The 17,636-nt window shown below is 38.4% G+C and overlaps 1 protein-coding gene and 1 long non-coding RNA gene across 9 annotated transcripts in view; one reads left to right on the top strand and one right to left on the bottom strand.

Moving 5' to 3' along the window:
• The window catches only part of LOC122995062, a 109,169-nt gene that overhangs the window by 2,564 nt on the left and 88,969 nt on the right, over positions 1 to 17,636 (bottom strand). For 5 of the 7 annotated variants that reach the window (XR_006406712.1, XR_006406710.1, XR_006406716.1 and 2 more), the window contains 2 exons: positions 10,376 to 10,454; positions 9,897 to 10,270 (listed from right to left, as the gene is read on the bottom strand). The exons of 1 other annotated variant lie outside the window; for it this stretch is intronic. This is a non-coding gene — a long non-coding RNA (uncharacterized LOC122995062). Of the gene's footprint in view, positions 1 to 9,896; positions 10,271 to 10,362; positions 10,455 to 17,636 lie in introns of those variants that run through there. One more of the 7 variants, XR_006406711.1, reaches the window with a different exon arrangement.
• opcml (opioid binding protein/cell adhesion molecule-like) overlaps positions 1 to 17,636 on the top strand; it is a 351,351-nt gene that overhangs the window by 260,307 nt on the left and 73,408 nt on the right. The gene's annotated exons all lie outside the window — the stretch shown is intronic.

Here is a 17,636-nt window from a genome sequence, read left to right as displayed (position 1 = left end):
ATGTAATGTGATTCCATCAGGTCATTTTTCTAATGGTCATGGCTGGATTTTATTGTGAATCAAAGGCTTGGCGCAAAACTCACTGCTGCTGAACTGTTTAATCATCTGAATAGTGAGATACTTATTTGCCTTTACTCATGGGGGTGTCTCCTTCCTCTTGCATTTACTTAAAACATGTGTTCCCTAACAAATGCCACTCCCTTCCTCCTCCTATTGCTATTTTTTAGCCTGCAAACAGCTTTTGTATCGACAGTCACATTGCCATATTTTATCTAGTCTTGCAGTGTCCTGTAGTTATGGTGTAGAAGAGTCAAAGTATCATTATTTCAGGAGGGATATGAACCATTATGTCAAACTGTAAAAAATACTTATGTTACAAAATACCTCATGTTACTGTGCTCCCAACACTGTGCACACAATCCACAGTCACACATCTAATTATATGAATTAGAAATTGCCTGGATATTGAAACACACTTGCAGCTCTTGGCTAACAGAAAGTCCTGCAATGTTGAGGCTGTGCTGCCTTTTCAAACGAGCAGGTGTATCCCAACCTCCTAAGAGCACCTGGAACTTACATAGTACAGTGAAAACAAAACCTGTGACAATGCAGGGAGTTGCTTTTCATGTTCTGGAAACACACCCTGCCATATTTCTCATATTAATATTGTGTGAGAGCATCCTGTGAGGGTCCTGTTAGTGTAACTCATTAAGCACCAACCTTATCACAGGATCTTAAGCTACAGGCTGGTGAGTAATGATTTAGAAGCTCAGCCAGGTAGCTCGGTGCCATACTATGCAGGGCCTTACAAGTCAAGTAAAATTTTAAAAATCAATTCTAAAACGGACAGGCAGCCAGTAAGGTGAAGCTAAAATAGGGAAAATATGATCATGCCTTTGTGATTTGGTTAAATGTCTGGCGGCTGTGTTTTGGACACCCTGAAGCTGTGAAAGCATGTTTTTTTGCAAAGACATGTAAACACTGCATTACAATAATCCGGACAAGAAGTGATAAAAGCATGAATCACTCTTTAAGATCATTAAAAGACATAGAAGATTAATTCTAAAGGTATTTTTCAAGAGGAAAAAGCATGACTGAGCTAGTCTTTTAATATGAAAGTGAGGTTCTGATCTAAAATGCTGTAACTCCAAGGTTTTTAACAGTGGGTACCACATGCTGTGCTAGAGAGCCAAGAGCACACAGAACTTGGCCATAAGTGTGCTCAGAGCCTATAATAAGGATTTCTGTTTTGGAGGAGTTAAGCTCAAGAAAATTCTCTGCTATCCAATCCTCAACCACAGCTAGGGAATTTTGCAGGGAAGATAATTTAGCTAATTCAGATGGTTTGCAGGACAAGTACAACTGAGTATCATCTACATAGTAATGAAATGAAATATCATGCTGTTTGATCCTGTGGCCCAAAGGGAGTAAATAAAGAGAAATTAAAATTGGTTCTAGAATGGGGCCCTGCAGCACCCCATACATAGACAATGCTTGAGAGGAGGTACAGACATCAACAGACGCTATGAATTTTCTTGAATGAATGAATGAATTTTAGAAAAGTATGAAGAGAATCACTGGAGGGCAGTCCCAGAGATACCAACCCATGCTCTCAACCTTTTAATAATAATGCCATGATGCACCCTGTTAAAAGTGGCACTAAGATCAAGCAGAACCAGTACTGAGCATTCACCCTGTCTTCATCAACGCATCACTGACAACTCCTACAAGGGCGGTCTCTATGCTGTGTTGCTGTCTGAAACCTGATTGAAATTTCTCAAAAATATTATTACTGATCAAGACTTCCAACGATTGATTTGAGACAACGTTCTCTAGGATTTTTGATAGAAAGGGAAGCTTAAAAATTGGTCTATAGTTGCTCTGGTTGGAGGGATCAGAACCAGGTTTTTTGAGAAGTGGCCGGACACCAGCAGTGTTAAAATAATTGGGGCACATCCAGAAGATAAAAGAACTGTTGATGATTGAAAGCAGGAAAGGGGCTACACCATCTAGAATATCTAATAAGAATTTGGAAGGCATTATGTCCAGTGGAGTTGATGATGTTGGTGGTAATTTCCTTAATAACACATAAAGTATCCAGTATCCATCAGACAAAGAAGTGTGTGTGTGTGTGGTAGGGGAGGGCAATCTTTGATCAAATGTCCTTAATCTTGTTCATGAAAAAGGTTAAAAACCTTTCACAGTCTGCATTTAAAGTGATGGGGACACCAGGAGAACCAGGGTTGACTAATCGATCAATGGTCAATAGGTTTGTGCTGGTTGGAGGTGATGAGCACTGAAAAATATTTTGCTCTTGCATTTTTAATTTTACTGTTATAAGATTATATTAAAAATGTCATTTGCTCACAGTGCACTGAGAGCTTTGATTTCTTCCACTGTCTCCCAGTCTTTCTACACACCCTTTACATGCCACAGATTCTTTCAGTAATCCAAGGTGACACAGTAGATGAAATGGATTTAAATAAATGTTTTAATGGAGCAACATTATCCAAAGCAGTTGTCCACATATGATTGAGGCAGTTCACAAAGTCATTTGTGTTTGAAAGCAAATGTAAGGATTCCCCAGACACCACAATTAATGAGGAAAATCTTGAAGCACTAGTGTCATTAAAGATGTGTGAACAGATTTCTTGCTTATGAGGATTCCTGTTCACAGAAAACTAAGAGTTAAAAACAAGACATAGATGATCAGAGATAAAACAATGTCCCTGAAAAGCAAAAAGTAAATCCAATGCATGGCCACATTTATGAGTAGGGCCTGACACATGTTTAGTGAAATTAAAAGAAATTTAAAAATTCAGTAGCAAAGCCATCAGAAATATCAATGCAGATGTTAAAGTCACCATCAATCAAAACTTTGATTTTGGAGGACAATAGATAACAACAAAGAGGACAGGATCTATGCAGTAAGTTTTTAGGACAAGGGCCTCAAAACTAGAGAGATCGTCGGAAGGTAACAGGCCACATTTAAAAGACTTATTGATATGGGTCACAATGGGAGTCAGTTGGAACCAGCATCTATTCCTCATTGGCTTCAGCCTCAAGCCGTGGTAGTTGCTGCTTGGTTACATTTCTGGGGTGGAAAAGGCCTGTTTGTGGTTTGATGTCTACATGGCTACTGATATTGACTATTCTTGTGACCTAGTTGTCAGATATACAAACCACATAATATACATGTGTGTAACTGCAACATCTGTAGAAACTCATACCATAACTATGCATAATGCAATAAATAAATGTAATAATTTGCACAAAGTGTAATAACTTATTACATAATGCACAAAAATAATTACATTTTACGCTTACCATTTTTATATATTATTGGCAGATTATTATATTATCAGTTTTTATTGCATTTATTTATTTCATTATGCACTGAATTTGGCCGGGTCCTTGTCAACAACAAAGAGGACAGGGTCTATGCAATATAAGCAGTTCATCCCATGAATACTGATTAGAATTCAGGCCATTAGGACACTAAGAGGGCATTAAACTGTACAACCATTGTACTGTACATGCCATGCATAATAGATTGCTAGGACTCTAGCAATCTATTATGCACTCTCTTTCCGGTCTCTTTTGGAGTGTTACAATCTGAATGCACAATCAGAATCTTTTTGAGTCCTGAAAGAGTAAAATGTTGAATGAATCTTCTTTCTCAGTTTCACAGCTTTTTCTTTGGTAACAGGTGTGTATTAGGGCTTGTTTTTCTGGTTCCCAGGATGTCACATGAGCTGCAGTGGCAAGGGCACTGGTTTTCACATGATGCATGCGGGTTGGTAAATGACCCCACTCAATTCCACTGGATTGCTGTAGTTTTATTGGTACATGTCTGTAGAGATTATTTGCCGTGACAATGGTAATGCATGTTTCTTTCTTCTTTATAGACTCATGCTACTTCTACAATATTGAATAATAACAACAATGGAGAGAATAATGAAGAGATCAATTTTAATTTGCAAATTTGAACCAGTCTTTCCAACTGAACAATGGAATAAATTGTGTTGCTGCTAAATTGTCAGTTGATGATGGAATAACTCCTACAACACTATGACAACACCTGCTGTGATTTATATGGGGACATTTTCTGATGCACAGCTGAAAAGGCCTACTTTAAAAATGAATTTGGATATCTCAGGTAAAAGCAATTCAAACCCACAGAGAGTCAGTTGATGACATAAATACATTGAACTGACATACTGCTCTGATGCACGATATACATAATTCCACTATATTGTTTATTGGGGTGAAATCCATTTGTAGCATGTTGAACTGGTAGGTTCTGGTAAAGAACTGGTTGTCACCATTTTAACTGATGTAAGATGAATTCCAAAGAAACCAGGAGCACATTAAATGGTAGATCTCTTAGTAGTGAAGTGGATTCTCTCTTGTGAAGTGATTCTGAAGGAAACACATTGATTCTCAATAAGGTATATGGACAGAGTTACACATTAAAAAATATTTCAGTAATATTTCAGTTGATTACTTCTTGGATTGACTTCAACCTCACAGTGACGACACAACCTGTTTTCTTCATGGATCTAACGAATGAGAACATGTTAATTTGGGAGCTTTAAAGGTGTCTGTAGGTGTATTTAGGTGGATGTTACCTTTGGACAGAGCCAGGAAAGCTGTTTCTCCCCCTGTTCCAGTTTTCATGCCAAGCTAAGTTAACTAGCTCCTGGAGCTCTAGCACAGAAATTCATTTTGACTGATCTTTACCATTGTCACTTCAAATAACCTGTCGTAACGTCTACCAGTAAAACTACAGGATTCCAGTGGAATTGAGTGGGGTCATTTACCAACCCACTTGCATCATGTGAAAACCTGTGCACTTGCCACTGCAGGTCATGCGACATCCTGGGACCCAGAAAAACATGCCCTGATACACACTTGTTACCATAGAAAAAGCTGTGAAACTGAGAAGGAAGATTCATTCAGGACTCATTCTTTCAGGACTGAAAAAGAATCTGATTCTGCATTCAGAATGTATGACTCAGACTCTAGTTTCAGTGTCAGCACTGGCCTTGTTCGTGTAAAGTTTGAGTGCAAAGAGAGGAGTCCTAGCAATCTATTATGCATGACATGTACAGTACAATGGTTGTACAGTTTAATGCCTTTTTACTGTCCTAATGGCCTGAATTCTAATCAGCATTCATGGGATGAACTGTTGCTGGATACAGTGCTCAAAGAAACAAAGGCTGCTTGCTTGAGGAACTTGTCACAACTTTTGATAAAAGAGGAGTTCTCTTCACACAAATGCTAGAGCTCTGTTATTATTCTACACCTACATTCTATTGACTAAAATAAAACTGTTTATAGCTTCCAGTGCAAGTTAAAATGAAGAAGGCAGTGAATGAGACTGTGTTAATCGGTTTAGCCTTCTCAGCAGTACTGCAACACATTGCCAACATGGGTTAGGACCGTGGGGAGCCTCTACATGTCTGATGCTTCACACATTTGCAGCAGTGGGGATCCCTTTGCTTCATATGTCCATTTGAGGGCATACATTTGAGAGAAAGTTTGACAACATCTTGCACCTCTTGAACTGAATATCAGTTCACCATGATATGTTAGAAGGCAAGAGTAATTCAATTCAATTATAAAATACCCTAAATGGACTACAGGATTATCCTCTTTAGTTTCGTCAAGTGTAATGATGTGGCTCTGTGTTTTTCTGATTAGGGCCCAAGCCTTTCTCTCCCATAAAGAGGAGAAGAAAAAGAGAAAGCATCGGTCCTTTCAATTCAATGCACACTGGTCTAATAAGCTTCAGGGCTCATTATAGAGTAGAGAGAGGCTTCTCCCTTTCTCGCAAAATGCAAGTAATGAGGCATTTGAAATATTCCACAACATTAGGATAACTGAAATTGGAGAGTAAGCCTTATAAGCTTTGCTTGTGTAACACATTTAAAAGTGCTCGTTCTTTCCTGAGGCTGGTGGGGATTTCACTTTCAATTTATCACCTACTGAGCTCGATCGCTATTTGGAATGAACTACACTGTTTTCATGTTCGTGTTTTGGCCATGCTCACATGATGAGCACATGCAGATATGTTAAACTAGCTTCCTTGGCTTTCATTCAAATAAAATCTTTGATGTTTAATATTCAACAACACTGTGTACTATTAATTATTTGCTCTGAGACATTTTTACATCTCATCCTGCAGTTTGTGCTACCCATAGGCCTAATTTTGGGATGTGTTAGCATCCTGATCAGTCCACCTGATTTTACTGAGATGTTTTCATTAGATGAAAGTGCACCAAAGCTGCTGTGATACATTGTGATACAATGATACACTGATCTGATGGGTAGTCAGTCTGTTTAGTGTTAAAAGTAAGCCCTGTTTGAGCTGATGGGGCCCATTGCTAAGGAGATTATCTCCTGTTTTTGAGGCGTGAAGCAGCTTAGCCATACACCCCTCTGGACAGGAAGCCAGTCCATTGCAGGGGCTCAACCCACATCTATCTTTTAAACAGCAACTGTCAAGCAGGGAAGCATTGGTTCCCTTTATTTTTATTTTTTTCAGTATGATTGAACACCCAGAATCCTAGTATGAGGACAGTCATCTGTTCAAATTTGGGCCAGGAACCAAATCTTTCTGTTGTGGGTTTGAAAAGGCAGTGTTCTGTACAGACTACATCTTCTGTTGGTACACTTCAATGGTATAATAATGAATATATTCTCTACAGATAGGTGACAGGTTTCCATATAAACCCAGGACCACAACCTTACCCTAACCTTAACCATGCGCTGCCAGTGCCAAACATAACCTTAAAGGGGACCTATTATGCTTTTGCTGAACAATGTTACAATGTCGGAGATTCATATTAAATGTGGCCAAAGTGTCAAATAATGAGGTAAATGTATGTAGCAGTTCTACCTGTGGGCAAAAGCACAGGGATTACTTCTTTTTTTTAATCTACTTTCAGCCCGAGCCAACGTTGGCTCATGATGGATTTCTCTATGGTCAGCTGCTCCACGCACAATGCGCGATTTCACTGCTCTGCTCCGCTAACATTATGGCAGTTTTCCATTGCCGAGCCATGAGTGGAGTTAAACTGGCATGCTGTGAGTGTTTTTCCATTAAACAGCACTGCAAAGTAAAATAAGTAGTTTGGAAGTGTGCTGGTAGTCTGCAGCTCTTCATCAAACATCATCATCACTGTGGCTGTTTCTGCTTGTTCCTGCATTATTTCTATCTGATAGACTGAACAAAGAGCTCAAAATTTGTTGTGTTGACTGGTTTTTAGCGCTGATAACAAAGCTCTGCTAATTCCGTGAGGAATATGTTTCATTTCCTGAAAATTATTCACAATACAAGTCTCCTGTTATTTAGTCATTTTAAAGCTTGTAATTTCAAGCAGTAAAGCAGGAAATGTTGGGTTTGCATCGTTGGTAACTTAACACAACTCTGATACGGCTGCCCCTTGGCAGGCTTCTGGAAAGCTGGCCAATCAGAAAAGACTGGGCTCATTGGGAGGGGGGCCTTAAAAGAGATAGGAGCTAAGACTGACTGTTAGAGACAGAGGCTGAACTGAGGGGCTGCATAAAGGGCCAGTATAAGAGAAATAAAGAGTTTTCTGAATTGTGAATCATGCAAAGCTGGACTCCCAAAATAAAAATATAGAGTTGGAAATGAACGTAATAGGTCCCCTTTAAAAGGTTTAATAACGCTGTACTTACTACCAGTGGATACTGTACTCCAGGGTTGGATATTTTGAACATTTTACCCATATGTTCAATATTAACCTTCTTGCGACTTTCCAGATACAATAATTAATAACATTTTCTCATTATACCTGATAATTGTATTTGCTGTTGCAATGTAGTAGAGGATAAAAGCATTATAAAGGCAGAGGGATTATTGGACAGCTTGGCAAAGTGGAAGTAACAAGTAACAAAATAAGAATAGGAAGAAATATATATAAAACTGAAGAAAATCGACTCAAACCCTAGAAAGAAGCTTTGTGGTGGATAGTCACAAGTGAAACACAAGCTGTTACATGTCCATGTACACAGCTCTATTGATTAAAATAGAAGCGCGTCTGTTCTGTCAGAAGAGTGTGAGACAAATGACTGAAAAATGCGCCTGAAACACCTCCTCTGTAGACACATGGATCTTTTCTGAAAGACATTGCACCTGCTAATGTGAGTTCATTGGCAACATGGACCCTATCCCTTTGCTAATTAGTCTGGTTATGTATAGTGTGAGCTGCAGCTGTAATATTTAAGACTGGAGCTGAAACACTTGCTCAATTAATGGATTAGGTAATAATTAATGTTGAACTCTTGAAATAAGTGATTAATCGTTAAAGTCATATTGTCAAACAAAAATGCCCAAACATTCCCTGGTTCCAGCTTCACAAAATATAAATATTTGCTTGTTTCTTAGACTTATATCATATTAAATGTTAAATGCCGTATTTGAGACAGAACAAATAATGACCCCTCACTTAAAGAGCAACTTGCAGGTCAGAGACCCCAGTGAATCAATGTGTAGTAAATAGATGTAGCATCTAGATTTTCATAAAAAAAAATTTTTTAAAACTTACATATACACTACAGTGACTTCTGGAGTCATTTTTGAAAGATAATTTTACTTCCACATTTAAAAAAGCCAAACTGGAAATGATGTAACAAAAGGGAGAGCTGTCAAGTTGAAGTTGAAGAAATGAATAGATCTCAACACTAGTTTTGACATTGAAGAGGTTGTAAATGTTTATACATATATAACGGACTACAAACTAGGGATGCACAATATAATCTGCACGTCATCGGTATCAGCCGATAAAAGCTCTAAAATGAAATATCGACATCAGCCATTTCTGCTGATTATGAGAGGCCGATCTGTTGCCATCTCTTTCGCCGTCTGACTGTGCTTTCCTCCAAGGACTGTTTCACCCTGACGGTCCCGGTGCTTCCTCCGCAGGCTCCACTTCACTCAAGCTGCCTGTCAGGCCTACATGCAGAACCGGGGCTAACGTTAGCTGGGAGGCTAACAGAGGCCAGCTGGCTGTGCTTCCCTCTGGCCGTGCTGCGCCTCTTAGCTAACGTTAGCCCCGGCTCTCCATGTGGATCCAACCAGAGCACCGAGCCCCAGTTTGTTATTAAGGTTAAAGTGGGAAGAAGCAGCAAGTCTTACGGGCAACTTGAGTGAAGTGGAGCCTATGGAGGAAGCACCGGGACTGTCAGGGAGAAACAGTCTGTCGAGGAGCTGCTAAGTTCGGCTGCACAGATAGGAAACACCTCAGCTGACAGAATGTACCAGTCTGTTTGGAAAAAAAAATCCTTTTGGTTCATAATGGCAGCTTCATATTTATCAAACAGATGCTGCATTACTGGCTAGGTCTACAGACATCAGCAGCTTATACAAATAAATCTATATTAATAAAAAATATAAGTGCATTCTAATATTCTCCAACTGCATTGAGTAAAATAAACCACATTATGTAATACACATGCAGACCTAGGCTTAATCCCACCACCCAAATTCAAAACACAAACTTGGAAGTTACCTTCACCATCAAACTGATCAATAAGTGTTTTAACACAAAGTAACAGCATGTAACCACTAACCTATAAAACACTGGTACAAAATATACTATATCTAATTTTGACTAGAATCAGGTAGGACACATAAACATACATGTAAGTTTTTAAATGATGTATCTTGATGTATCTCAAACATATATGGTCAAATGAAAAAATACTAATTTACCCTTAAAACAACTAGAAAGCACAGCATGGATACCACCAAAGCTGCACAATGCTTAATTAGTTACTTCAAAATGTTTCAGTCTGTGTCTGGCTCTACATCAAAATTCATAGAGATACACTATCATGAGACATGTTTTTTTATTTAATAAGCATGAGTAAATAGTGAAAAAAATACCCCATCACTCAATCATTCATGATCCAAAATTTTCCCTCAAATTTCATATCAATCTTTTACCAGGTTTCAATGAATAAACAACAAAACAATCAGTCATTGTAGAATTAATCTGACTTGTTATAATGTCAAACTGAAAACCACGACATCTGTGCCAGGTTTCACACTAAAGTCCTGTGTTAAACCGTCAAGGCTGTGCAGGTTACAGGCTGACTGCCTCATGTTTGCTGATCTGCTGGCGGGATCTGGAGAGGGACTCTGGTGCAGTGGAGGACAGGGTAGCGCTTCTCTCTCGTAGAGTCTTTGATGACCTGAAGTAGTCCTCCCTCAGAGACTCCATCAGGGCTGATGCATATGCTGGGGGAGATAAGAATATTTAGATCACATTCAGTGATATAATATTAAATACATTCACTGACCCAAATTATAAATTAGATTAAATGACTGACTAAAATTGCTAACTGGTTGATGATGGCTGGCGTCCACAGCTTCAGGTCCTCCACTCCCTCTTCTTCATGCCTGCATCCAAAGCCTCCCTGGACTGGTGTCAGAGCAGAAACAATATGTTGAAAATAAAATGTTAGACATAAAAAACAGCCAACTTAAACTAAACTACAAACATCAGGATGCAATTTTTACCAACATGCCAGGCATTAAAGAAATATGCTAGTTCCTTCCATGTTGGTTATCAAAGGAACTGAAGGTGTTTACATGATGTTGAGACATCATCAGATGCTGCTGAGCAATCAGCTGGCACACCTGCTATTTATTAGCTGTTTCCTGACACCTCTACCTGCTCCTGAAGATGGTTTCAGAGTTACAAAGAGAGCTTGAAACTGCAAATATGAGTCTTTTTTGAGAGTAACTCTTATTTTACATTAACAGTGCAACGTCATATATACACTATTCTGCTGGAGAATATGGTGAAGATCAATCAATCATTGTGTGATATAGAACAAATGCAGCTAACGTAAGAGGACCTCAGAGACACCACCACTCATTACTGTAGCATCTCTCATAACCGTATATCACAGCTACATAACACCACCTGAGAATAAAAATTACAGCTGAGCAAAGGAAAAGTCACCAAACTAATGATAACAGTGTTAGCTAACTAACATTAGCATTATCCCTCATCAGCTGGTGGTTTTACAGTTTAGTTACACTGCCTAACAACAGTAATCACACATCAGACCTTACTTTTCAGTTCAAGCCAGCATGCTGACTGATTTGGAAGGTAAAAACCTTAGAAACAAGGACTTACCAGAGCAGTTCATGTCTTTGTGAAACTGAATCTCCGAAATCTCTCCAGTCAACGCAGAGCTGCTGCTGAAGGCAGAGCTGATGAAGCTTCAACATCCCATCCTGAACTTCCTCATATCGCAAATAACATAACCCTCCCGTCTCAAATGAGCCCACACACAACCATGTCCTTCCATTACAGAGGTAGCAGTGAAGTCCATCTCTTCACCTGCACGAAAACTAGCTGCTGCTTCTCCTGCTAAGAAAGTGAACTATAGGTCCTGACAGGCTGGAATCTGTATAGCCTGCACAAACACAATTATAAACGATGATGAAAAATGATAAAATGCAAAACAATGTGAAGAAAAAATACAAATTCACTAAATGACGACTGCTCAGACTCATTAGTACCTGTTACCGTACAGTGTACTGCAGCTGGGATGGGGAGTGTGACTCCCTTATGTGACGTAATATGACATGTTGATGAAAAAAAAGCTGCTAAAAATGGTCACTTTTCCGCCTTAATTTCTGCCTCTATGTCTCGTTAAACTAATAAAATCATACATTAACCTCTCCAAGGCACATGACACATAAACCAGTAAATCTGTACTGTAAATCCAGTAAAAAACAATTCAACCTGCAAGTTGCTCTTTAATGTCACACCAACCCTACCAAGAACACAGCAACTGCCAGTGCACACGCTTGAGACAATTGAGACACATTTTGTTGACGTGAAAACTAGGATATACAGTAATCATTGATTCTAAATTGGCAAAGCCGCCTAATTGTCATGTCTGTGCTGACATAGATCAAAGAAGAGTCTCTGGCTCTGTCTTCCACCCGGAGCTACCATCTCCGCTAGGATGACATTTTGTGATTTTGTCTTTTTCTATGTAAGTGAGTCTAAGAAAGAAGAACACTACTTGTATTTATTTAACCTTATCAGCTGAATAATAAACCTTTTGCTGAATGTGGAAATAAGTGGTTGCCCTTTCCTACTACGCAACATACACTTAAGACAGAGAGTTTTTCCTGCAGGTGGCAGGCCCACGCTGGTCCAAATAGAGTCTTTATGCAATTTTCCCGAGGCAAAAGTACTTTTTGTGCATCTCTGCCTGTTTGTTAATTTCTGGGCATTAAAGGAGCACACTTGCGCCAACATGGGAGGAGAGGCGCAGCTGAGGTTGTGTTTATTAGGCAGCGCAGTGCAATTTTGGTGCTCATTTTGGCACCAAATTGCATTTGTTATAAAACCAGCTCAGCTCACCTCTTATCGCACATGCAGACGCAGGGCAATTTTCGTGGCTTCACCTAAATATATCCAAAATCACAAAACACCTTTCATGCATGTTAAGTTTAGCCCCTCTCAGTTTGCAACATGTTTTTTTCCATTTACTGCAGATTGAAATGAGAATCAAAATACAATTTTATTTTTAAAGAGGATTCTTACCAATAATATCCAATAATATCATCCACATGAGCGTAATCCGGTGACCCGGAGCTCAGAAATACGTTTCATTGGATTCCATTCCCCACAACAACTTGTGAATATTGGATCTTTTCCATGTTTATCAAACAGCTGTAGTCATCACACAGCGACAAGAATGATTCATGTGTTTCATCTACAGTTTCTGATTTTAGAGAGAGACTGTGCATCATTTTATACACAACTGAATGACCCCCTCCGAGCGTGTAGGAGAATCCACGGTGGCTGCGAAACTCGTGAAAAATGTGAAAGGCTCTCTCTAGAGCCAGTGTTTGGTTTGTCTGTTCAGGGCTACTGTAGAAACATGGCAGTGCAACATGGTGGGCTCCGTGGAAGAGGACCTGCTCCCTATCATTTAATTTTCAGGTGATTATACACTAATTAAAACATACTCATGGTTATATTCCATTTCTGCCAAGTCCGTTCCATGAGATGCCACTAAATTCTACACACTGCACCTTTAAATCATCTAGCGTGGCAACAGGATCAGTCAGGAGGATGAGAAGGAACTTTCTAAACATTAGTGTTGTGCGTACAGTCTCTTCAATTCAATCTCAAAAGACACATTCAACAGAAAGTTCTGTTAGATTAAAACCCTAAAAAGTAGTAAGGTATGTGTGGATTCAGAGCGAAGTCAGTGCCATGGAACAGATCATCAGATCAAACCAAACATGATGGAACTTTTTCCACCCTGCTGTGAAATCAGTGATACGCATATTGCAGCATGGAGCAGAAGCAAAGATGGTGTGCTCGGGATTCAAGGGTAAGATACAGTGTTAGATTTTACCCTAGTAGACCTATTTAAAACCAAATGTAATACCTTTGGAATCTTGAACAAATACTGTAGCAGGGTGTCTGTAGTCTTAGGGAAACACAGTTTTAAACTCAAGATAGTGGAGACTCTGTGTGCTTGTTTTCTACCATTTCTAGTTGTTGAAACTTACTGTCTGCATTAAACACATTAAAACCGGAAGATTTTTCAAAACAATTCACAAAAAATTGCAAAGCTTTTTACAATTAGGGAGCGTTATAATTTTGTATCTCTATACACAAGTTGCACCACAGGCAAAGTGGTGCAATTCACCTCAGATATCCTTCCTTTTCATCAAGAGACTGTATTTATGTGGTCTGCATTCTCACAGCATCGGTGCTCTGAGACTGAATAGAGTTGTGACCTGAAGCTGGGAGCCACATTAGACACATCATTTAATGGCTCAATTTAGCCTGTAGCCATTGAGAAAAATGCTTTTTGAAGCCAGAATCTGACACTTTATTTTACGAGTTTAATATGAAGGCCCTGGCATTTGTAATTCTTATTTTTGGGTTACTTGGCATGTTGCTCCATTGTAGAAATTGCACTTGTTACAAATCTTTGGTTGTACTCATTGGACTGTAAGCCTCTCTTGATAAGAGCTCTGAATATTAAAGTAATATCAGATGATATATCCCTCTCCCATATTGATTTATGCCATTTTTGGGCCCTCAGTTGTACTTAACATGCCAAGAGTAGAGATTCTATTACAGTCTGAAAAGTGTACATTTGTAATTTTTGAGTCTTGGGTTACATAGAAGATCATTTGCATGACCTTTATGAGACGTAACAAGAGCAAACAACTCCTCATTGAATCCAAACTCATCCCTTGTAGGGAAATAAAGCTGATACTGGAAATACACTGATGTTCTTTGAAAGTCTTATTGTGTTGGATGGATGTAGTTTGCTGGTCTTCCTTCTTCTGTGACCTGTCAGTGACATTGTCTACATGGGAGATTATGAGTTGATCACTCTGGTGACCTTTTTTTGTTTCTTGGCCCAGACGAACAGGAAGTGAACAAAGTAAGGGCATCACCTAACACTGTGATAGTATCAAACAGAACAAGGGAATTGTTTCCTTTTGTCTTTATAATTTCTTCTGTTCTTGTTGACATGCTACCTGACAAGTTCTGAACAGTGTGTACCAGGATATGTAACCCCTTTTTTTTTTTTCCAAGTAGCCTGCAGTACGCATCTGGTAATTAGTGAGGCAAGATATGTGTTTTGTTAGTTTGAATTTCTTTAACAGTGTGTGGTTTCAGCATTATCATATTTGAACAGTGTTTGCACCTTATGGTATATTGCAGTGCTAAAAATGTTCTTACATTCCTTGGCAATTATATAGCTACGCGTTGTTATAATTATACCTGCTGTACTGAATTCCATGAAGTAGGGGTCATTAGCAGTCCTGCTGGCACATTGTGCAATCAAGGCACACGGGTCAGATTCAGAATACATTTTTTGGACTGAAATTTGGCTCCCAAAAATAAACGACCATCGGCACATACTTCACTTTGTAGCACAGACTAAATAATGAGCTAACTTATATAAAATATTGTACACAACAGTCAACTCAATAATCCATATGGTCTGTTAATGCAAATTTCAAGGTTATGGTTAAAATACAGGATACAGATTTAAACAGCTCAATAGTTTTTGTTTCATTTTTGTTGCAGCAACATGCCTCTACCTGCTTGGGAATAAAGAGAATGCATTTAAAATGTTCAGCAAGATAGTCTCTTGGTGAACTGCAGGATGCATTACATTTTAATTTTGCAAAAACCTAAAAATCTGTTGTGTGAAAACATGACGGCAGGCATGAAAAGATAGCAGACAAGGATGTGGAGTGGAAGAGACTGTGGACATGGAAAGTGGGAGAAAAAAAAACCCTGTGAAGGTCTATGAGAAATTGCAAGAACATGTTTTCTCAATAGCTGTTACTTTGCCTCTTTTCATTTCTAAAGAGCACATTCATGTCACGCTGTCATTTAATTTGTTGGCTCACTGGATATGTTGTGAATATAAGCCATGCTGCGTGGGATTTAAATGATGCACTCTTCTCTAAATGAAATCAACTTGATATTACTTTCAACAGTCACCAGTTACATGTCATGATTAGAGATGGAATTTTAAAGTATGACAAAACACACAATTTTATCAGTGCATCCAGAAACACACTGAGCAATACATTTCCCAGATAGTCCCAGCTGTAAAGCACCTTTTGCACTTGTTAAATGGACCCATGTTAAAGCAAAGCTTTCTGCTTTTCAAATATCAAGAAAACATCAGCTTTTGTGTCATATTAAAACACTTTTGATTTATCATTTGACTACAACATGACAGCAATAAAATGACTTTGGAACTTCCAACCATTAATGTCTCTCCTGATGGATTATTTTACATAAACAGACAAAAATGAAGCAAACGGTTTTGTAGTGTTAAGTGCCCTGTCAGATACTGCTCCAAACCAATTTATTACTGATGAGTTCATGTTTGGCATATGTTGTCATGCAGTATGTCATATAAATAATACACTAAATACTGTTTGTATGACCACAATGTCTGAAGTAAAACACAAACTTCATTGCTTCTTTAGAACTCTAAAATGAAGAATGTCTCAAAATCTAGATGGATTTAGTATTTTCTATTCCACTTCAAAACATTAGCTTGGTAAGAGGGTCTGTAAATTCTAATTATAATAAGTTTATTAAGAAAAAAAAGCGTATCTTTTATTTTGTGGCCCTGCATTATCTTCAACAGATGTTTTTGTGTAGAAGTTTTTTTGCATGACAGTACGGCCATGAGCAGTAATTCTGACATTTGAACATCTTTCCCTGAGCTGTTTTATTTTTTATTTTCAAAAGGATATGACCCCCTGGGCTCTGTTTTTGTGAATCAGTGGTGCACAGCACCTAGAGCAGTCACATAGCACTGTGAGACAGGGTGTGACGTCTTACTTTTAGTATAAAACATGCAACCTAACTGCTGCAGAGTTGGGGATGAGTGAAATTAGGAGGAAAACTTCATCAATAGGTGTGCTCAGTCATTAATGATGAAATCACCTCTTCCTTCCTTTTGAAACAGTGTGATCTCTGTGAAACAGTGACCCTGTCTCCTAGATATTACATTTACCTTATATACCACTAAATTATATACCACTCTATACCATACTAAATTATACACACATATTATATACCACTAAAATAAACCAATACATCCTGAAGGATATGTAATGCCCTGAATTATGTTTTCTATCAACATGATGAGAAAATGTTATCGTATCTTGCAGGTCACAAAAATATTGATAATAAAATGTATCAGTGAAAAATATCTGCCCTAGCAGTACAGTGTGTGCTTGTATTAACTCAAGTATTTTTAACTGCATAATTACTTTTTCACAGTTATGTTTAGATACTGGCAGCACTTGATTAAGGCTAGGGAAAAATCATGGTCTTGGTTTAATATAAAAAAAAAAGTCTGCGGTGACTTTGACGAAGTGCTTTTGTTGCCTAAACCTAACCACACATAGGACTCAGGATGTGAGCTCCGGTCTCTGGTCTATTAGTCCTGCTTTTTAAACGCATGCCATCCACCCCGACCATCTCCCTACAACTTGTTTGCAGTACAAAAATATATTGCTTCTTTGATTTGAAAAAAAATTTTGCCAGCGAACATAATTCAGCCAGCGATCACATTTGTTGGCACATAGTTGGGAAAACAATTAAGTATATAAACATATTTTACAGGAGACAGGGTTTTCTAGTGTGCTGGAGAATAAAATCCAGAGCTGATACACACAAAAAAAAAACAACCAAAAGCAAACTAATATCTAAAGAGAACAGAATTAGTGAAAATGGAACCATAGATGAATTAAGCTAAGAATATGTTGCCATGTTGCTCTGCCCTGCACTTAGCATTGAGTGATGATTTGATTAAACCATTAATCAAGAATGTGTGACAGAAATTATTGATGTGTAAAAAGTTATGATTTTTTTTTTTTCTCAAATTAATGATGGCTGCTGTCATTTTACAGAGAAATAGGAGAAGACCAGGGAAATCTAGTGTGTCCATTCTTCATCTTAAATTCACTGGTTTGACCTTTCTGAGTTGTGTTGCTTCAGTTTGTTCTGAAGTGCATTGTAATATTTCTTTGAAAGGTGTTATATAAACAAAGTTTATGATTA

Source organism: Thunnus albacares, chromosome 13 (assembly GCF_914725855.1).
Source record: "Thunnus albacares chromosome 13, fThuAlb1.1, whole genome shotgun sequence".
Taxonomy (NCBI): Eukaryota; Metazoa; Chordata; class Actinopteri; order Scombriformes; family Scombridae; genus Thunnus; species Thunnus albacares.
The sequence above is the reverse complement of the archived record's forward strand: the minus strand, read 5'-3'. Positions and strand labels throughout refer to the sequence as shown.